The following is a 24,381-nucleotide window of genomic DNA, read 5'->3' as shown; positions in this document are numbered from 1 at the left end:
TAGTTTTGGTGACTGCTGCTTTATAATATAGTTCTAGATCAGGTACAGCTAGACCACCTTCATTTGATATTTCTTTCATTACTTCCCTTGAAATTCTTGACCTTTTGTTCTTCCATATGAATTTTGTTGTTATTTTTTCTATGTCATTAAAATAGTTTCTTGGGATTCTGATTGGTATGGCACTAAATAAATAGATTAGTTTAGGGAGTATTGTAAGCTTGATTATATTCTCTCAGCCTATCCAGGAGCACTGAATGTCTTTCCAATTATTTAAATCTGACTTTATTTTTGTGGCAAGTGTTTTGCAATTTTGCTCATATCATTCCTGACTTTCTTTTGGTAAATATATTCCAAAATATTTTATACTATCAACCGTTATTTTGAATGAAATTTCTCTTTGTATTAGTATGGCAAAATTAGATATGGATCCACACTTAACACCATATACCAAGATAAGATCAAAATGGGTCCATGATTTAGGCATAAAGAGGGAGATAATAAATAGATTAGAGGAACAGAGGATAATCTACCTCTCAGACTTGTGGAGGAGGAAGGAATTTATGACCAGAGGAGAACTAGAGATCATTATTGATCACAAAATAGAAGATTTTGATTACATCAAACTAAAAAGTTTCTGTACAAATAATGCTAATGCAAACAAGATTAGAAGGGAAGTAACAAATTGGGAAAATATTTTTAAAAACAAAGGTTCTGACAAAGGTGTCATTTCCAAAATATATAGAGAACTGACTATAATTTATAAGAAACCGAACCATTCTCCAATTGATAAATGGTCAAAGGATATGAACAGACAATTCTCAGAGGAAGAAATTGAAACTATATCCACTCACATGAAAGAGTGTTCCAAATCACTACTGATCAGAGAAATGCAAATTAAGACCACTCTGAGATACCACTACACACCTGTCAGATTGGCTAAGATGACAGGAACAAATAATGACAAATGTTGGAGGGGATGTGGGGAAATTGGGACACTAATACATTGCTGGTGGAGTTGTGAAAGAATCCAGCCATTCTGGAGAGCAATCTGGAATTATGCCCAAAAAGTTATCAAACTGTGCATACCCTTTGACCCAGCAGCGCTACTACTGGGATTATATCCCAAAGAAATACTAAAGAGCGGAAAGAGACATATATGTGCCAAAATGTTTGTGGCAGCTCTTTTTGTTGTAGCTAGAAACTGGAAGATGAATGGATGTCCATCAGTTGGAGAATGGTTGGGTAGATTGTGGTATATGAAGGTTATGGAATATTATTGCTCGGTAAGAAATGATCAGCAGGAGGAATATAGAGAGGCCTGGAGAGACTTAAATCAACTGATGCTGAGTGAAATGAGCAGAACCAGAAGATCACTGTACACTTCAACAACAATACTGTATGGGGATGTATTCTGATGGAAGTGGAAATCTTCAACATAAAGAAGATCCAACTCACTTCCAGTTGATCAATGATGGACAGGGGTAGCTGCACCCAGAGAAGAAACACTGGGAGGGGAATGAAAATTGTTAGCACTAATATCTGTCTGCCCAGGTTGCATGTACCTTCGGATTCTAATGTTTATTGTGCAACAAGAAAATGATATTCGCACACATGTATTGTACCTAGACTATATTGTAACACATGTAAAATGTATGGTATTGCCTGTCGTCGGGGGGAGGGAATAGAGGGAGGGGGGGTAATTTGGAAAAATGAATACAAGGGATAATATTATAAAATATATATATATATATATATATATATATATATATATAATAAAAAAATAAAAGAAAAAAAAAAAGAAAGAGTATTGGATTTAAAATCAAAAAAAAAAAAAAAAAAAAAAAAGAAATTTCTCTTTGTATCTCTTGCTATTGGATTGTGTTGGTAATGTATAAAAATGCTAAGGATTTATGTGGATTTATTTTGTATCCTGCAACTTTGCTAAAGTTCTGAATTATTTCTAATAGCTTTTTAACAGAGTCTTTGGGGTTCTCTACGTATACCATCGTGTCATCTGCAAAGAGTGATAGTTTGATTTCCTCATTACCTACTCTAATTTCTTGAATCTCTTACTCGGCTCCTATTGCCGAAGGTAGCATTTCTAGTACAATATTGAATAGTAATGGTTATAGTAGGCAACATTGTTTCACTCCTGATCTTACTGGGAAAGGTTCCAGTTTAATGCCATTACATTTAATGTTTACTGGGGGGCGGAGCCAAGATGGCGGAGAAGAAAAACACGACTCAGTCCCTCGCAACCAATTAGATAAATTAAGTCTCAGAATTAGCCCAGGACTGACAGATACCACAAGGACTGGAAGCACGACTTACCAGCTGAAGAGAATCTGGAGTTTCAACAGAGAAGGTCAGTTCTCAGGGGAGGAAGAAGAGAGACCAGCACAGACGGTGGGGTAGTGGCACACTGTGCCCATTGCGCTGGGAAGGGCTCTGGGATCAGAGAAGCCACTGAAGTAAAGGAATCTGGAACAGGCTGTTAGCTCTTCTCTGCTAATTATTTAGCAGTTCAGAAGAGAAAGCCAAAATATTTTAACACTCAGATTAGATTCCCCCCCCCCCAATCCTGCACCAGGGGGCGTGGCCTCAGCTACCACCTGAGAATAGTTAAGAGATTGACAAGTGGGTGGATACGGCCCAAGGCAACACACACTGCCTAGCTTAGCTGGAGGGAGTGGAACTCAGCTCCAGGAAGTCCCAGAGAAGCGGAACCTTTGAACTAGGGACCGCAGTTTCTGGCAGACACTTCCAGTTTGAGCACAGGGACTTTTCATGTCACCTGCTGCAGACATCCACTCCCCACCCGGACACTTAGGCTGGGTTTTGTGCTCTCTTTACTATTCTACGCCCTCGAAGCACAGCAGTGCTAATCACCTCTGAGGCACCTCCAGGGAGGGGGTGGGGAACTCTCTCCCAGAGCTCTATCTTAGCTCAGGTGCAGGAGCCGCTGCATCCATCCGGTCTGGGAGGAAGCTGGTAAAGAAGTAAATAAATAATTTCCTACCCCAGGGACAGACCCCAAAAGATTTTTTAAGTATGAGCAAAAAAGCAAAAAAAACTATAGATTCCTTCTATACAGAGAAAGAGCGGGTATCCAACACCGAGGAAGTTAACAGCAGAGAGTCAGCAGACAACAACCTAAAGGGGAACGATTCCTGCCCCCCATCACATAACTCTCTCCTAGAAGAGACTCTTAAAAAATTGAGGGAGTTTGAAGAAAAATGGGTAAAGGAAAAGGAAGCTATGATAGAGAATAACAACGTCCTGAAATTGGAGTTGGAAAAAATAAAGAATTCACAGGAGATGCAGGGAAACAAAATTTATGAATTAGAAAAGGTTAAAAAAACACAGGAAAGTAGGATTTCTGAATTGGAAAAGATAAAAAAGTCTCAAGAAAATAGAATTTCTGAATTGGAAAAAGAAAATAATTCTCAAAAAAAAAATTAGGGAAATGGAAAAAAATTCAATAGAGCAAAATAATTCATTTAAAAACGAAATTGAGCATTTACAAAAAGAACTAAAAACTGTGAAAGAAGAAAATAACTCCTTAAAAGTCAGGATGGAACAAATAGAAATGAATGATTCACAGAGAACCCAAGAATCAGTCAAACAAAACAAAAAAAAAAATGAGAAGCTGGAGAACAACGTCAAATACTTACTGGGAAAATCTATAGACCTGGAAAATAGATCTAGGAGAGATAATCTGCGGATTATTGGACTTCCAGAAAACTATGACCAAAAAAAGAGCCTAGATTCTATTTTACAGGAAATTATCAAAGAGAACTGTCCAGAGATAATAGAAACAGAAGGGAAAGTAGATGTGGAAAGAATTCATCGAACTCCTTCTGAAATAGACCCTAAAAAAAGAACACCACGGAATATTGTGGCTAAGCTGCAGAATTACCACACAAAGGAGAAAATCCTGCAAGCAGCTAGAAAAAAACAATTTAAATACCAAGGTGCCACAATAAGGGTCACCCAAGATCTAGCTGCCTCCACATTAAAAGATAGAAGGGCCTGGAACCTGATATTCCGTAAGGCAAAAGATCAAGGACTGCAACCAAGAATGAACTACCCAGCTAAGTTTAGCATCTTTTTCCATGGAAGAAGATGGTCATTCAATGAAACAGAGGAATTCTATATGTTTCTAAGAAAAAAACCAGACTTAAACAAAAAATTTGATCTACATCCACAAGACTGAAGAGAAACAGAAAAAGGTACACAGAACCCTTGAGAACTGTAACTCTGTTGTGGGTATATAAAAAGTACTCAAGGATAATTTGATTTTACTGATATAAAAGAAAAAAAGGGGGGTGTAGTAAAGGGAAGGAGGTAGTTTCAGAAAAAGGGGAAGGAATGATAAAAAGAGGGAAACTACATCCCAGGAAGAGGCATAGAAAATACACCATATCTGAGGGAACTTAGTGAGGGGGAGAATCATTGTGTGAATCTTACTCTCATCAGGAGAAGCTCAAAGAGTAAATAATTAACATATTTGTTTTTCAGAGAATTTTCTCTCACCTCATTAAAAGGGGGGAGAGGAAAAGGGAAAAGGAAAAGGAGAATAAGTGAAGGGATTTGGAGGGAGGGGGGAGGGATCCTAAAAAAAAAAAAAAAGAGGGAGGGTTGCGCATCACAAGGGGGGTCTGTAAATTAAATATAGGGGAGGGGGATCAGGGGGGTCAAGGGAAAAAGCATAATCTGGGGAATAATACGATGGCAGGAAATACAGAATTAGTAATTTTAACTGTAAATGTAAATGGGATGAACGATCCCATCAAACGGAGACGGATAGCAGATTGGATCAAAAAGCAGAACCCTACAATATGTTGTCTACAGGAAACACACTTAAAGCAGGGAGATACATACAGAGTAAAGGTAAAAGGTTGGAACAGAGCCTATTACGCTTCAGGTAAAGCCAAAAAAGCAGGGGTAGCTATCCTTATCTCAGATCAAGCAAAAGCAGAAGTAGATCTCGTTAAAAAAGATAAGGAAGGCAACTATATCCTGCTGAAAGGTAGCATAAATAATGAAGCCATATCAATACTAAACATATATGCACCAAGTGGTATAGCATCTAACTTTCTAAAGGAAAAGTTAAGAGAACTGCAAGAAGAAATAGACAGTAAAACTATAATAGTGGGAGATCTCAACCTTGCACTCTCAGATTTAGACAAATCAAACCACAAAACAAACAAGAAAGAAATTAAAAAAAAATACATTTAATGTTTACTGACAGTTTTAAATATATGCTACTTATTATTTTAAGGAATAGTCCATTTATTCCTATACTCTCAAGTGTTTTTAGTAGGAATGGATGTTGGATGTTATCAAATGCTTTTTCTCCATCTATTGAGATGTTCATATGGTTTTTGCTAATTTGGTTATTGATATAGTCAATTTTGCTAATAGTTTTGCTAATATTGAACCAGTCCCGCATTCCTGATATATATTTCACTTGGTCATAGTGTATTATCCTGGGGATGATTTTCTGTAGTCTTTTTGCTAATATTTTATTTAAGATTTTAGCATCAATATTCATTAAGGAGGCTGGTCTATAATTTTCTTTCTCTGTTTTCAGCCTACCTAGTTTAGGTATCAGTACCATGTCTGTGTCATAAAATGAATTTGGTAGGACTCCTTCAATCCCTATTTTTTTCACATATTTTATGTAGCATTGGAGTTCGTTGTTCTTTAAATGTTTGCTAAAATTCACATGTAAATCCATCTGGTCCTGGGGATTTTTTTATTAGCGAGTTGGTTAATATCTTGTTCTATTTCTTTTTCTGAAATGGAACTATTTAGACTATCTACTTCTTCCTCTGTTAATCTGGGCAAGTTATATTTTGAAGGTATTCTTCCATTTCATTTAAGTTATCGAATTTATTGACATAAAGTTGAGCAAAGTAGCTTATAACTATTGTTCTAATTTCCTCTTCATTAGTGGTGAGTTCTCCCTTTTCATTTTTAACACTAACAATTTGCTTTTCCTCTTTCCTTTTTTAAATCAGATTTACTAAGGGTTGTCTATTTTGTTGTTTTTTTCATAGAGCCAACTCTTAGTTTTATTAATTAATTCAATATTTTTTTTTACTTTCAATTTTATTAATCTCACCTTTTATTTTTAAAATTTCAAGTTTTGTGTTTATCTTGGTGCTTTTTATTTGTTCCTTTTCTAGCATTTTTAGTTGTAAGCCCAATTTGTTGACCTCTTTCTCTATTTTATGCAAGTAGGCCTCTAGAGATATAAAACTTCCCCTTATTACTGCTTTGGCTGACCCCATAATTTTTGGTATGATGTCTTATTATTGTCATTTTCTTGGGTGAAGTTATTAATTATGTCTATTATTTGCTGTTTTACCCAATCATTCTTTAGTATGAGATTATTTAGTTTCTAATTATTTTTTGGTCTATTTTCCCCTGGCTTTTTATTAAATGTAATTTTCATTGCATTGTGGTCTGAAAAGGATGCATTTACTATTTCTGCCTTACTGCATTTGATTTTGAAATTTTTATGTCCTGATATATGATCAATTTTTGTATAGGTTCCATGAACTGCTGATTAGAAAGTGTTCTCCTTTCTGTCTCCATTTAGCTTTCACCAAAGATCTATCATATTTTACAGTATTCTATTTACCTTTTAGACTTCTTTCTTATTTATTTTGTAGTTTGATTTATCTAATTCTGAGAGTGCAAGTTTGAGATCTCCCACTATTATGGTTTTGCTGTCTATATCTTTTTACAACTCGCTTAATTTCTCTTTTAAGAATTTAGATGCTTTTAATTAGATCAATTTTTGTTTTTGCTTGATTTGAGATGAGGATTGCTACCCCTGCTTTTTTGTCTTTACCTGAAGCATAGTAAATTCTGCTCCACCCTTTTACTTTTATTTTGAATGTATTACCCTGTTTCAGGTGTGTTTCCTGTAAACAACATATAGTAGGATTCTGGCTTTTAATCCAATCTGCTAACTTCTTCCTCTTTATGAGGGAGTTTACCCCATTCACATTTATGTTTAGAATGATTAATTCTATATTGTTTGCCATCCTGAGTCACTCCTGGTGTGGGTGGGGGTGGGCAGTCCTGAAAGAAGCTAGCTTTCTGGGGTTCACCTCCGGTGTTTACACCCTCTCTGCTGCTCCTGGCTTGCTGCCAAGATGGAACATCCACACTGGGGTAAAAGTTTTTATGCAGAAACAGAATAGATCTCACCCCTCCCCTCTCCTCTCTGAGCTGTGTGAGCTGCCTGCCTCACTCTCGTTACCTGCCATCAGTCTGTGTTCAGTCTGTTCGTCCCTTCCCCAGAGCCAACACAGGACTTCTCTGGTGAATTTCAAGTATGTCTTCTGTTGGTGATTATTTGTGGGTTTCTTTTCCAGTCAAGCATTAATTCCAAGGTTTGTCATAAAGTAAGAACTGAGAGAAAACACAGAGCTCAACCAGCTGTCTGCCTCCACACCGCCACCTTGGCCAAAAGTTGAGGCTGTTTGCTATTATTCTCCTCTGGGTTGGAAACCTGCTCTCTTTCTGTATAGAAGCTATCAAACATTCTCTTGATTTTTTTACTCATTTTTTAAAAGCCTTTAGGGTCTGCCTTCAGGGCAAGGAGGTCACTAGTTTCCTCTGCAGAACAAGGATGGGTATATAAACAGTAGCTGTCCTCTCAATGGGATGTAAGAAGCAGCCAAGTTGCAAGAGTGCTCTGGGAGTGCTCTGGGAGTGCTCTGGGAAGAGCTCCACATATAAGTGACTAGGCATGTGTATCAAGGGCCAGGCTGTGTAAGTGCCTTGCCAGGAGCACCACTGTGAGGATTAGACGCTACCTCGGGGCTAGAGGTTAAGCAGCAAAAGTATCACTGCCCCCCAAAAAACCCTGCTTTGAGTATTAGCAGTCTCCCTATCGCTCACGTCATGGGAAATGTCTCTGTCTATAGAGCACAGTTCAAGCTGAGGAAATTCCACTACCCCAGACTGAACCTCCCACTGTGCAGATGAGAGGTTGCCCCACCCAGGCTGTGCCCCTGCCATGCAGGTTTGTGACTGCCCCCAAACAAGAGCCCCCAGGTGCAGAATGCTGGTGAAGAGCTGTGTCATGGTCTGTGCTGAGTCACTTCCAGTCCTGGGTGGGCACAGAAAGATCCTGTTAGGCTCTGGCATTCCTCAGAATACCCTCTACCCTAGGCTCTGATTTCTCTGCTGGTCCACTACTCTGTGACCAAAGCAAAGCAGTCAGGGCATGGCAGAGAGCTCTATGTAAACCTTCCAACGAAAGAGGCCACCCCTGCTCCCAATTTGATCTCTGCCTGCATAGGTCTGTTCCCGCCACTCAGGACAAACCTTTTCTGGCAATATTCCAGATTATCTTCGGCTGGTGAGTTTCTGTACTTCCAATCTTTGTCAATCTTACTAGTCTAGCACTATTTTTGAAGCTGATTTTAAAAATTGGTAATAAGAGTATGAGAGGAGCTCAGAATGTTGTGTGTGCCTTCTTGGCTCCATCCCTAATCACTATAGTCTTTTAACACTGTGTGCTCCATATGTAATCTATTCAATTGATCCACCATTCTTTTCATGATTACTATTTTATGATGGAGCTTGAAATCTGAAATTGCTAGGTTATCATCATGGACATATCCCTCCCTGATTCTCTTATTATTTTAGCCCTTTTGTTCTTCCAGGTCAATGTTGTTATTTCTTCTAGCTTTATAAAATTATTGTTGATGATTTAATCACCATGGCACTAAATAAGTAAATTAATTGAGGTAGAATTGCCATTTTTTTTATTATATTGACTTACTCTATGTTCAGTCAATTAAATGTGACATTTAAAAATAAGTACATGTAATTCCTGGATAATTAATCACTTTATTAATAACACTAGTATTTTATTAATAAAAAGGAATAATTATTTGGCTGTCTTTCTATTACACCAAAAATGACTGACTAATAGTGATGGGCTCATAGTTTATATGCCCTTAGAAAAGGGGTAGACCTGAAGGTGGAAATCAAGTCTGACTGGATAATGATTAATGAGAGAATAAAGTATGTAATTAAGAGGTCTTATTCCAATATGCATAACACCCATCTAACCAAAGGGAAAATCCATAGTTTCTTAGTCCTATCTGAGTAAGCACAATGAGCAGAAATCTACCTATTTGTCTAAGCTTAGTGCCTGATATCTTTAATTAGATATTAACTCTCTTGGCTAAGTAACTCTCAGCGATTTCTCATACTGGTTGATTTTTGAATGAGTAAGTAGAAAAGGGGAGAATTCTTGGTCCTAATTAAATAATTATTGATTAACATATAAAAGAAATAATTATTTCTCTCATGCCATTTCTTCTATTGTTTACACCTATTTTGTGTGAGAAAAAATTTGAAATGGTTTCCATCTGTAGGAGACTCTCAAGTATTCCATAATTTTGGCAGATAGAATCCCAATAATTTTATAATGGCTGAAATTATTTTAAATAGAATTTCTTTTCCAATCTCTTCCTGCTGGAATTCTTTGCTAGTATATTAAATGCTGGTGAATGATGAGGGTTAATTTCAAATCATATGATTTTGCTGATGTTGTTAACAATGCTTTAGTTGGTTCTCTGGGGTATACTATGCAAATTGTCATATCATCTGCAAAGAAGGATAATTTTGGTTTTTTGTTGCCTGTTTTTGTTTGTTTCTTTCCTTTTCTTGTTGCCATAGCTAGCATTTCTAATAAAATAGTGAATAATGATCTTGATAATGGACATCCTTCCTTATTTTCTGATTTTATTGGGAAAGCTCCAAGTTTATCCCTATTACATATAACAATTTTACATAGGTAAAGGGGGAGTACTGCTCAATTCCTTCTATGACACAAATATGGTACTGACACTTAAACCAAGAAGATCCAAATCAGAGAAAGGGAATTGCAGATCTAATTCATTTCAAATTAATATTAATGCAAACATTTTAAATAAAATGTTAGCAAAGATATTATAGCAATTTATCAGCAGGATAATACATTATGACCAAAAGGGACTTATACCAAGCAGGATTTATAATGCTGTGATATTTCAATATCAAGAAAAACTATTATGATAATCAACCATATCAATAACAGAATGAATAAGAAATCGTATTATAATCTCAATAGATGAAGAAAAGCTTTTGATAAAATCCAGCATATATTCCTATAAAAAACACAAGAGAGCATAAGGATAAAAAGAGGTTTCCTTAAAATAATAAGCAGTATCTATTTAAACCAACAGCAAGCATTTTAATGGAGTAATTAAGTAAATAGTAATTGAGAGAAGCAGGTGCATTCTCAGTAAGATAAATGGTGAAGTAAGGATGCCCATTATCACCGCTTTTATTCACCATTATATAGTATTGGAATTAATTTTAAATGCTTGGTAGAATACAATTGTGAATCCATCTGACCCTTGAGGTTTTTTTTGGAGAATTCACTAATGGCTTTTTCAAATTCTTTATTTCCTCCTGTTAAATTAGACAATTAATTTTTTGTAAATATTCCTATATTTCAGTTAGATTGTCAGATTTTGCTGCCATTGACTTGGGCAAAACTGCTCCTAATTACTGCTTTAATTACTTTTTCCATTGATGCTAAATTCACCCTTTTCATTTTTGATGCTGGTGCTTTTTTTTTTCTTTCTTTCTTTCATTTTTTCTAATCAAATTAACCAAACTTTTATCTACCTTGTTTTTTTTTTTCCCATAAAATTACCTCTTAATTTTATTAACTCAAAAGTTTACTTTGTTTAAATTTTATTAATTTCTCCTTTGAGTTTCAGAATTTCTAATTTGGTATTAAATTGAAGGCTTTTAATTTGTTCTTTATCTAGCTTTTTTAGTCAGATGCCCATTTCATTAATTTCTTTTTTTATTTTATTCATGTAGCTAAATGAGTAAGTTTAGAGATAACAAACTTTCTCCTAAGAACTGCTTTTGCCTGTTTCTCATAGATTTTGAAATTTTGTCTAATTATTGTCATTCTCTTGGGTGACATTATGGATTGTTTTTGACATTTGTTCTTTTGCCCACTTACTTTTAGAATTAAATTATTTAATTTACACTTTGTTTTTAATCTATCTTTTTCTATTCCAGCCTTTAACCATTAATATGTATGTATCTACTGTGTCAAATGTGTTTCTTATAAACATATTATGGGATTCTGTTTTTTTAAATCCATCCTGTTATTCACTTCCATTTTATGGAAGAGCTCAACTTACCATCTCTCTATTTCCTTCCATCCTATTTTCTCTCCTGTATTTACTTTTGTTCTCTCTTTCCACCCTGCCTGTCATCATGTGGTCATTTTTTTTAACCCATTCTACCCACTATCTTATCTTCTATCACCCCTCCCCACCTATCTTTTCCCCTAGTGTTTCTACCCTCCCTTCCATCCTCTCTCTCCTTTTTCTTTCCTCTTTCTCCCCTTAACTCTTCTTCCAGAACAGACCTTTACCCACCTTTTACTGTCTTTTTCTTTGCTATAATCACCTTGGATTCCATTCACAACCATGCCCTCTCTCTATGTGATGCTTCCTCTGTCTGCCCCACTTAAAGATACAATTCTCAGGAGTTACAGATATTACTTTGCCACCTATGGACTTAAGCAGTTTAATCTTCAAATTATATATATATATATATATATATATATATATATATATATATATATATATATATATATTCCCTGTTTCCATTCCTATATGTTTCTTGAGTCCTTTGTTTAAATGAATACATTTCATGTTTTTTTTTTAGATATAGTTGAAATTCTCTTACTTTACTAAAGATCCATTTTATCCCCAAAATGATGATGCTCAGTCTCAGTGGGTAGTTAATTTTTGGTCATAACCCTACATAATTTGCTTTCTAGAATATGGTATTTCAGGCTTTCTGAATTAATTTTTAAAATATGCATTTCTTTATGAATAACATTGGGAGAGAAAAATCAGAAAAAGTGAAAAACCCATGGGAGAGTTTAAAAAAAAAATTGACCATAGCATGTGTTGATTTACATTAAATCTTTTTTCTGGCTGCAGATGGCATTTTCTATCCAAAATATGTTGGGATTGCTTTGAATCATTGAACCACTGAGAAGAACCAAATATATTATAATTGATCATTTCACATTCTTGCTGTTATTGTGTACAACATATTCCTGTTTCTGCTTCTTTTACTCATCATTAGTTCATGTAAATATCTCCAGGCCTTTCTAAAATCACCTTTTTATTTTTTTTTTCCTGAGGCAATTGGGGTTAAGTGATTTGCCCAGGGTCACTCAGGTAGGGAATATTAAATGGCTGAGGCTGTATTTGAACTCAGGAACTCCTGACTTCAGGGCCAATGCTCTATACACTGAGCCATCTAGCTTCCCTCTAAAATCAACTTTTTAACCACAAAGAAAACTCCAAGGAGTATTTTTTTTAAAACTCTAACATTACAATCTCAACAACAGCAACCAAGGAAGAAGATGGTCATTTAATGAAACAGAGGAATTCCATTTGTTTCTAAGAAAAAAAACAGACTTAAACAAAACATCCACAAGACTGAAGAGAAACAGAAAAAGGAAAAAAGAATTCTTGAGAACTGTATCTCTGTTGTGGATATACTGAAAGTCTGCATGGATAATTTCATTTTACTGATATAAAAAAAAGGGGGGAGTAGTAAAGGGAAGAGGATAGTATCAGAAAAAGGGGAAGGAGTAATAAAAAGGGGGAAACTACATCCCAGGAAGGGGCATAGAAAATATACCACATCTGAGGGAATTTAGAGAGGGGGAGAAACATTGTGTGAATCTTACTCTCATCAAAATAGGCTCAAAGAGTATAATTGACATATTTGTTTTTCAGAGAATTCTCTCTCACCTCATTAAAAGGGGGGAGAGGAAAAGGGAAAAGGAAAAGGGGAATAAGGGAAGGGACTTGGAAGGAGGGGGGAGGGACACTAAAAAGAGAGGACTGCGTGTCACAAGTGGGGCCTATAAATTAAATATAGGGGAAGGGGTTCAGGGGGGTCAAGGGAAAAAAGCATAATCTGGGGATAATATGATGGCAGGAATGCAGAATTAGTAATTTTAATAGTAAATGTTAATGGGATGAACTCTCCCTTCAAATAGAGATGGGATAGAAGACTGGATCAAAAGTCAGAACCTTACAATATGTTGTTTATAGGAAACACACTTAAAGCAGGGAGATACATACAGAGTAAAGGTAAAAGGTTTGAGCAGAATCTATTATGCTTCAGGTAAAGCCAAAAAAGTAGGGGCAGCCATCCTTATCTCAGATCAAGCAAAAGCAGAAATTGATCTAATTAAAAGAAATAAGGAAGGAAACTATATCCTGCTAAAAGGTAGCATAAACAATGAAACCATATCAATACTAAACATATATGCATCAAGTGGTATAGCATCTAACTTTCTAAAGGAAAAGTTAAGAGAGTTGCAAGAAGAAATAGACAGTAAAACTATAGTAGTGGGAGGTCTCAACCTTGCACTCTCAGATTTAGACAAATCAAACCACAAAACAAATAAGAAAAAAATTTAAAAAGTAAATAGAACATTACAAAACTAGGTACGATAGACCTTTGGGGAAAATTGAATGGTGATAGAAAGTAATATACTTTCTTCTCAGCAGTTCATAGAACCTATACAAAAATAGGCCATATATTAGGACATAATGATCTCAAAATTAAATGCAGGAAGGCAGAAATAATAAATGCCTTCTTCTCAGATCACCATGATAAAAACCACATTCAATAAGAAGTTAGGGATAAATACACCAAAAAGTAATTGGAAACTGACTAATCTCAGCTTAAAGAATGACTGGGTGAAACAGCAAATTATAAAAACAATTAATAATTTCACCCAAGATAATGACAATGATGAGACATCATACCAAAATCTGTGGGATGCAGCTAAATCAGTAATAAGGGGAAATTTTATATCGTTAAAGGCATATTTGAAAAAAATAGAGAAAGAGAAGATTAATGATTTGGGCCTGCAACTTAAAAAGCTAGAAAAAGACCAAAAATCAAACTTGAAATACTAATATTAGAAGGAAAAATCAATAATATTGAAAGTAAAAAAAAACTATCGAATTAATAAATAAAACCAAGAGTTTGTTTTATGAAAAAGCCAATAAAATAGATAAACCTTTGGTAAATCTGATCAGAAAAAGGAAAGAGGAAAATCAAATTGTTAGTCTTGCAAATGAAAAGGGGGATCTTTCTAACAATGAAGAGGAAATTGGAGAAATAATGAGTTACTTTGTCCAACTTTATGCCAATAAATTTGATAACTTAAGTGAAATGGATGACTTCCTCCAAAAATATAGGCTCCGTAGATTAACAGAGGAGGAGATAAATTGCTTAAATAGTCCCATTTCAGAAAAAGAAATAGAAAAAGCTATTAATGAACTCCCCAGGAAAAAATCCCCTGGACCAGATGGATTTACATGTGAATTCTACCAAACATTTAAAGAACAACTACCGCAATGTTATGTAAACTACTTGAAAAAATAGGGGGTGAAGGAGTCCTGCCAAACTCCTTTTATGACACAGACATGGTACTGATACCTAAACCAGGGAGATCAAAAACTGAGAAAGAAAATTATAGACCAATTTCCTTAATGAATATTGATGCTAAAATCTTAAATAAGATATTAGCAAAAAGACTTCAGAAAATCATCCCCAAGATAATACATTATGATCAAGTAGGATTTATTCCAGGAATGCAGGGCTGGTTTAATATTAGGAAAACTATTAGGATAATTGACCATGTTAATAATCAAATTAATAAAAACCATATGATCATCTCAATAGATGCAGAAAAAGCATTTGATAAAAGCCTACATCCATTCCTACTAAAAACACTTGAGAGTATAGGAATAAATGCACTATTCCTTAGAATAATCAGGAGCATATATTTACAACTGTCAGGAAGCATATTATGCTATGGAGATAAACTGGAACCTTTCCCAGTAAGATCAGGAGTGAAACAAGGTTGCCCACTATCACAATATTATTCAATATTGTATTAGAAATGTTAGCCTCGGCAATAAGAGTCGAGAAAGAGATTAAAAGAATAAGAGAAGGTAATGAGGAAATCAAACTGTCACTCTTTGCAGATGATATGATGGTATACTTAGAAAACCCCAGAGATTGTAATAAAAAGTTATTAGAAATAATTCACAACTTTAGCAAAGTTGCTGGATACAAAATAAATCCACCTAAATCCTCAGCATTTTTATAAATCACCAGCAAAATGCAACAGCAAGAGATACAATGAGAAATCCCATTCCAAACAAATGTTGAGAGTATAAAATATTTGGGAATCCATCTACCAAAGAAAAGTCAGGAATTATATGAGCAATATTACAGAATATTTGCCACAAAAATAAAGTCAGATTTAAATAATTGGAAAATACATCCAGTACTCGTGGATAGGCTGATTGAATGTAATAAAGATGACAATACTCCCAAAACTAATCTATTTATTTAGTGCTACACCAAGACTCCCAAGAAACTATTTTAGTGACCTAGAAAAAATAACAACAAAGTTCATATGGGAAAATAAAAGCTCAAACATTTCAAGGGAATTAATGGAAAAAAAAAAGTTAGATGAAAGTGGTCTAGGTATACCTGATCTAAAACTATATTATATAGCAGCAGTCACCAAAACCATTTGGTATTGGCTAAGAAATAGACCGATCATTCAGTGGAACAGATTAGGTACAAAGGACAAAAAAGGGTACAACTGTAGCAATCTAATGTTTGATAAACCCAAAGATACCAGTATTAGGAATAAAAATGCATTATTTGAAAAAAACTGTTGGGAAAACTGGAAATTAGTATGCCAGAAATTAGATATAGATCCACACTTAACACCATATACCAAGATATGATCAAAATGGGTCCATGATTTAGGCATAAAGAATGAGATCATAAATAGATTAGAGGAACAGAGGATAGTCTACCTCTCAGACCTGTGGAGGTGGAAGGAATTTATGACTAGAGAAGGACTAGAAATCATTATTGATCACAAAATAGAAGATTTTGATTACATCAAACTAAAAAGTTTCTGTACAAACAATACTAATTCAAACAAGATTAGAAGGGACGTAATAAATTAGGAAAATATTTTTATAGTTAAATGTTCTGATAAAGGTCTCATTTCCAAAATATATAGAGAATTGATCCTAATTTATAAGAATTCAAACTATTATCCAATTGATAAATGGTCAAAGGATATGAACAGACAATTCTCAGATAATGAAATTGAAACTATATCCACTCATATGAAAGAGTGTTCCATATCACTACTGATCAGAGAAATGCAAATTAAGACAGCTCTGAGATATCACTACATACCTGTCAAATTGGCTAAGATGACAGGAACAAGTAATGATGAATGTTGGAGGGGATGTGGGAAAACTGGGACACTGATGCATTGTTGGTGGAGTTGTGAAAGAATCCAACCATTCTGGAGAGCAATCTGGAATTATGCCCAAAAAGTTATCAAAGTGTGCATACCCTTTGATCTAGCAGTTCTACTACTGGGCTTATATCCCAAAGAAATACTGGGGAAAGGGATCTGTGTGTGCCAAAATATTTGTCACACCTTCGGAATCCAATACTTAATGTGCAACAAGAAAATTGGATTTACACACATATATTATATCTAGGTTATACTGTAACACATGTAAAATGTATATGATTGCCTGTCATCTAGGAGAGGAAGTAGAGGGAGGCAGGGGATAATCTGGAAAAAATGAATACAAAGGATAATGTTATAAAAAATTACTCATGCATATATACTGTTAAAAATGTATAATTATAAAATTAATAAAATCAATCAATAAATAAACAATTTTGATTGCATTAAATTAAAAAGTTTTTGCCCAAAAAAGCCAACAGAAAAAGATTTAAAGGGATGTACAAAGCTGGGGAAAATCTCTACATTCATTGTTTCTGAAAAAAAGAGGTCTTATTTTAAAATATATAAATAATGTGTCAAATTTATAAAAATATAATTCATTTCCTAATTGATAAATGGTCAAAGGATATGAATAGACAATTTTCAGATGACAAAATTAAAGCCATCTATAGTTATATGAAAAAATAAACTGAATAGCTATTGATTAGAAAAATTCAAATAAAATAAGTCTGAGATACCACCTCACACCTGTCACATTGGCTAAAATGACAGTACAAGATAATTATAAATGTTGGAAAGGATGTAGGGAAAATTGAAACACTAACAGACTGTTGGTGGAGTTGTGAATCTATCCTACAATTCCAGAAAGCAATCTGGAACTACATCCTTTCTCTCTCTCTCTCTCTCTCTCTCTCTCTCTCTCTCTCTCTCTCTCTCTCTCTCTCCTTCTTATTTTATCCTTCTTTTACTTCTGAACACTGTTATTTTTATATTTAATATATTTTATTCCTTTTTCCCTTCCTGTTTTCCCCATCCTCTGTGTCATCTCTAGTGGGTAAGAGATATTTCTATTAACAATTGAGTATCTATACCTACATATACAATATACATACATATTTATATAAATTATGAAGTATATTTTCTTTTTGAATAAATTTAGATGCTAATGAGTTTTAATGTTGGCCAGCCATCTCACCATTTCCTCCTCCACTACAAAAACTTTCCCCCATGTACCTCTTTTATGTAAGCTATATTTTTTTCATTCTTCCTTTTCTTTCCCCTTCTAGAGCATTGATATTTCATGTATCTCAATTCTTTTACATCTTTCAGACATAATCATAAAAGTTGCTTTTGCATCCTCTTCCTATATAGAATCCTTATAAACTAATAAAAAATTCTTTTAAAAATGTGTATCTTATTCTGATATTGTGAACAAAAATTTGTCTTGTTAAGTCTTTTATGATTTGCCTGATTTTTTATGGTTATTTTGAGTCTTACATTGAGACGAAAAAACCAGGGACAAGATGGAGGAGAAACTTTTATAGAGATGTAATGATTGGAATTTGGGAAAGTGAGAAGACAGATTACAAAGAGAGGCTGAGAAAAAATCGTGAATAAAAATAATACGGAGAGAAATTAACAAATTCTATTAGAATCTTGAATGTGAATGTGATTATAAATGTAGTAATCTTTGTAGTGACAAATAATTGAAAATTTCAGGGATCCCCCTCAACTGGAAAAATGTTAAAATAATTTGTGGTGTATGGTTGTCATGGAATTCTATTGTGCTATAAGTTATTTTATTGTGCTATACATTATAGGCAATCAGAATTAAGTGACTTGTCTAGGATCATATAATTATTAAGTTTCAAGAGTCTGAGCCTGAATTTGCACTGAGGTCTTTCATACTTTTTTAGTCCCATACTTTACCTATTGTGACCAATATTGTTTTAAGAATAATTTTTTTGGGGGGCAGAGCCAAGATGGTGGAGAAGACACACACATCTTCCTAAACTCTCTTTTACCCTCAATCTATTTTATTTAGCCTCTGAATTAATGCTTGACTGTCAGAACCCATTAATATTGGGACTACAACACATTACCAACTGAAGATAATCAATCTCAAAATTCACCAGAACGGGTCTGATTTGCTGGTGTACGGGGATGTAATGGGGTTAGGCCAGGCACAGATCACAGGCAGGCAGTGAGAGAATGGGAAACAGTTCCCACTGAGAAGATTTGAGGGAAGTGGGATGTTAGCCGTTTCTGTGGAGAGAACTTTACCACCGTGTGGATACTTTGCCCTGGCAGCAAGCCAGTAGATCAGAAGAGAAGATATAAATGTAGGGGGTAAAGACTATAACCCCAAAAAGCTGGAGTCTCTCAGGACCTGGCCATACCCACCCAACATCTGGAGAAACTCAGCATGATCTAGGCACAGCTGCAGTTATTGGTCCCAGAGCAGCCCTAGTACCTGCCTTTCTGCTGCTGCTGATTTCAGCACAACTGCTAATCCCAGTGCAGCCAGTGAGTGCTGTCCCACTGCCTCTTCACTGCCTCTTCACTGCCACTTCTTGTTGTCTGTAGAGGCAGCTGACATACTCTACTGTCCCAAATAAGCAAACCATAGATTTTTTGTTTTGTTTTATTTTGTTTTTGCTTTTCAAAATAAGCAAAAAGGCAAAGCAGGCTCTAACTATACATAGTTTCTATATGGAAAGAGCAAACTTCAAACCCTGAGAAGACTGAAAACAGTTTATCTCTAGATCTAAAGGTGAATAAAATCTGGTCCCCACAACACAAGGCTCTCATAGAAGAAATTAAAAGGGATCTTAAAAGAGAGCTAGAAGAAAAAATGGGGAAAGGAAAAAGAAGCTTTGCAAGAGGGTCAGGATAAGTCATGTTACTTATTAAAAGACAGAGGGAATAAAGAAATCAACCCCCCTGAAAAACAGAATTTGTGAATTGAAAAAGATAAACAACTCCCCGAAAAGAGAATTTTTGAACTAGAAAAAGAAAATAATTATTAAAAAATGGTGAAATGGAAAAAAATTCCATAGAACAAAACAACTCATTTAAAAACTCAGTTGGACAAATATAAAAAGAAATAAAAAAGTAAATTTAGAATATAATTCATTAAAAATCAGACTTGAACAAATGGAAATGAATAACTTGAGGCAAACCAAGAATGAGTCAAAAAAAAAAATAGAAAAAATGTTAAATATCTACTTGGGAAAACAACAGATTTGGAAAATAGATCTAGGAGAGATAATCTAATGATTATTGGACTCCCTGAAAATCCTGATTAAAAAAAAAAAAAGAGCCTAGACACCATTTTTCAGTAAATCATCAAAGAGAACTACCAGATGTTATAGAAACAGAAGGTAAAATAAACATTGAAAGAATTAATCAATCACCTACTAAAAAAGATCCCAACATCAAAACTCCAGGAGATATTGTGGCTAAATTCCAGAACTATCAGAACAAAGAAAAAAATAATACAAGTAGCCAGGAAAAAAAAAGAAGAAGAAGAAGAAGAACAACAATAAGAAGAAGAAGAACAATTAAAATAGAGAGGAGTCACAATAAGGATCACTCAGGATCTAGCAGCATCCACATTAAAGGATCAAAGGGCCTGGAATCTGATATTCCAAGAGACAAAGTAACTTAGTATGCAGCCAAAAATGACTTAGCCAGGCAAATTGAGCATTTTCTTCCAGGGAAGAAGATATACTTTCAATGAAATTGGTGAATTCCATTTATTTCTGATGAAAAAATCAGAGGCAACAAAAAGTTTCACCTCCAAATATAGGACTCAAGCAAAGCACAAAAAGGAAAAAAAAAAAAAGAACTCTTGTGAACTGTATTTCTGTTATGGGTATACATAAAAAAGTACGTGTATAATTTGGTTTTACTATTATAATACAAAAAAAAAAAAATGAACTAGAGGTGGAAAGGAAATTGTACCAGAAAAAATGGAAAACTGGAAGTAGAAAGAGGGAAACGAAATCTCACAAAGAGTCAAAGGAAACCTATTATATCTGAGGGAATGAAGGGAGGGGTATGAACATAGTGTTAATCTTACTCTCATCAGATTTGGCTCAAAGAGAAAATATTAGACATATTTGGTTTACAGAGAAACTTCTCCCACCTCATTGAAAAATGTGAGGGGGAAAAACATTTCTTAAATAGAAGAGAATACAGAAATACTAAGGAAAAGATTTAAGAAAAGGGCAGGGACTTCAAGGGGTAGGGATGGATTCTAAACAGGGAGGACTGTGTGAGGCAAGTGGTGCTTATAAGTCTAATACTGGGAAGGGGGGAAGAGGAAAGGAAAGAGAAAAACATAATTTGGGGACAATAAGATGGCAGAAAATACAGAATTAGTAGTTTTAAATATAAATGATAATGGGGTAAACTCCCACATAAAACGGAGGCAGATAGCAGACTAGATTAAAAGCCAGAATCCTACAATATGTTGTTTACAGTAAAAACACACTTGAAGCACAGTGAAACATACAGAGTAAAAGGCTGGAGCAGAATCTACTATGCTTCAAGTGAAGTTTAAAAAGCAGTAGTAGCCATCCTTATCTCAGATCAAGCAAAAGCAAAAATTGATTTAATTAAAAGAGATAAGGAAGGGCACTATATCTTGCTAAAGAGTACCACAGATAATGTAGCAATATCAATACTAAATATATACGCACAAAGTGGTATAGCATTTAAATTCCTAAAGGAGAAGTTAAGAGAGGTGCAAAAAGAAATAGCAAAACTATAATAGTGGGACATCTCAAGCTTGAACTCTCAGAACTAGATAAATAAAACTACAAAATAAATAAGAAAGAAATTAAAAAGGTAAATAAAAAAAATGGAAAAGTTAGGTATGATAGACCTTTGGAGAAAATTAACTGGAGACAGAAAGGCATATACTTTCTTCTTGACACTTTGTGGAACCTATACAAAAATTGACCATATATTAGGACATAAAGACCTCAAATTCAAATAAAGAGAGGCAGAAATATTAAATGCATTCTTGTCATATCATGATGCAATAAAAAATAAATTTGATAAAAAGCCAAGGGGGAAAATACCAAAAAATAATTGAAAACAAAATAAACTCATCCTAAAGAATGATTGGGTGAAACAGGAAATCATAGACACAATTAATAATTTTACCCTAGAGAATGATAATAATGAGACATCATACTAGATATGTGGGATGCAGCCAAGGCAGTAATAAGGGAAAAATTTATATCTCTAGAGGCTTACTTACATAAAATAGAGAAAGAGAAAAATCAATGAATTAAGCTTCAACTAAAAAAGCTAGAAAAAGAGCATATTAAAAACTTCCAATCAAACACTAAACTTGAAATTCTAAAAATAAAAGGAGAGATTAATAAAATTGAAACAAAAAAACTATTGATTTAATAAATAAAACTAAAAATTGGTTCTATGAAAAAACCAACAAAATAGATAAAGCCTTGGCAAATTTGATTATAAAAAGGAAAGAGGATAATCAAATTGTTAGTCTTAAAAATGAAAAGGGTGAACATGCCACTAATGAAAAAGAAATTAGAGCAATAATTTTGAGTTACTTTGCCCAACTATATGCCAATAACTTAAATGAAATGGATAGATACCTTCAAAAATATAGGTTGCCCGGATTAACTGAGGAAGAAGTGGTTAAATAGTCCCATTTTAGAAAAAGAAATAGAACAAGCTATTAATCAACTCCCTAAAAAAATCCCCAGGAAAGATGGATTTGCATGTGAATTTTACCAAACAATTAACTTTAAAGCTTTATAAAGTATTTGAAAAAAATGGAATAAAGGAGTCCTACCAAATTCCTTTTATGGCACAGACATGATACTGATACCTAAACAAGGTAGGACACATTGATGCAAAAATTTTAAATAAAATTTTAGCAAAAAGATTATAGAAAATCATCTCCAGGATAATACACCATGACTAAGTAGTATTTATAACAGGAATGCAGGGCTGGTTCAATATTAGGAAAACTATTAGCATAATTGACTATATCAATAACCAAATTAACAAAACCCATATGATCATCTCAATAGATGCAGAAAAAGCATTTGATAAAATCCAACACCCATTCCTATTAAAAACACTAGAATATGAATAAATGGCCTTTTTGTTAAAATACTCAGTAGCATCTATTTAAAACCATCAGTAAGCATCTTATATAATGGTGATAAACTGGAACCATCCCCAGTAAAATCAGGAATGAAACAAGGTTGCCCACTATCACCATTACTATTCAATAGTGATTAGAAATCCTAGCTTTGGCAATAAGAGTTGAGAAAGAGATTAAAAACAAACTAGAATAGGTAATGAGGAAACCAAATTATCACGTTTTGCAGATGATATGATGGTATACTTTGATAACCCCAGAGATTCTACTAAAAAGCTATTAGAAATTATCCACAACTTTAGCAATGTTGCGGGACACAAAATAAATCTACATAAATCATCAGCATGTTTATACATCACTAACAAACTCCAACTACAAGAGATACAAAGAGATATCCCATTAACTGTTGATAGTATAGACTATTTGGGAATTTATATGCCAAGGGAAGGTCAGGAACTGTATGAGCAAAACTACAAAACACTTTCCACAAAAATAAAGTCAGATCTAACAATTGGAAAAATATTAAATGCTCCTGAATAGGTCGAGCGAATATAATAAAGATAACAATTCTACCTAAAGTAATCTATTTATTTAGTGCTATACCAATCAGACTCCCAAAAAACAATTTTAATGACCAAAAAAAATAACAACTAAATTCATCTGGAAGAACAAAAAGTCAAGAATTCAAGGGAGCTAATGAAAAAAAAAAATCAAATGAAGGTGGCCTAGCTGTACCAGATCTAAAATTATATTATAAAGCAGCAGTTGCGAAAACCAATTGGTATTGGCTAAGAAGTAGACTAGTTGATCAGTGGAATATGTTAGTTTCACAGGAAAAAAAATTGTCAATAACTTTAATAACCTAGTGTTTGACAAATACAAAGACCCCAGCTTTTGAGATAAGAATTCATTATTTGATGAAAATTTCTGGGAAAATTGGAAATTAGTATGGCAGAAATTAGGCATTGACCCATACTTAACAGCATGTACCAAGATAAGATCGAAATGGGTTCATGATCTAAGCATAAAGAATGAAATTTTAAATAAATTAGGAGAATATAGGATTGTTTACCTCTTAGACCTATGGAGAAGGAAGGAATTTGTGACCAAAGAAGAACTGAAGGTCATTATTGATCACAAAATAGAAAATTTGAATTATATTAAATTAAAAAAAACTTCTGTACAAATAAAACTAATATGGACCTGATTAGAAGGGAAGAATAAACTGGGAAAACATTTTTACAGCTAAAGATTCTGATAAAGTCCTCATCTCCAAAATATATAGAGAATTTTCTAATTTATAAGAAATCAAGCCATTTCTCATTTTATAAATAGTTAAAGGATATGAACAGATCATTTTTGGATGAAAAAATTGAAACTATTTCTTATTGTATGAAAAGGTGTTCCAAATCATTGTTGATCAGAGAAATGCAAATCAAGACAACTCTGAGATACCACTACACACCTGTCAGATTGGCTAAAATGACAGGAAAAGATAATGATGAATGTTGGAAGGGATGTGGGAAAACTGGGGCATTGATGCATTATTTGGAGATGTGAACAGATTCAACCATTCTGGAGAGCAATTTGGAACTATACTCAAAAAGTTACCAAACTGTTCATACCCTTTGATCCAGAAGTATTACTACTGGGCTTATATCCCAAAGAGATATTAAAGAAGGGAAAGGCACCTATATGTGCAAAAATGTTTGTGGCAGCCCTTTTTGTAGTGCTTGAAACTGGAAATTCAATGCATGCCCATCAATTGGAGAAT

This window comes from Sminthopsis crassicaudata, chromosome 3, assembly GCF_048593235.1.
Source record: "Sminthopsis crassicaudata isolate SCR6 chromosome 3, ASM4859323v1, whole genome shotgun sequence".
NCBI classification, from domain to species: domain Eukaryota; kingdom Metazoa; phylum Chordata; class Mammalia; order Dasyuromorphia; family Dasyuridae; genus Sminthopsis; species Sminthopsis crassicaudata.
The sequence above is the reverse complement of the archived record's forward strand: the minus strand, read 5'-3'. Positions refer to the sequence as shown.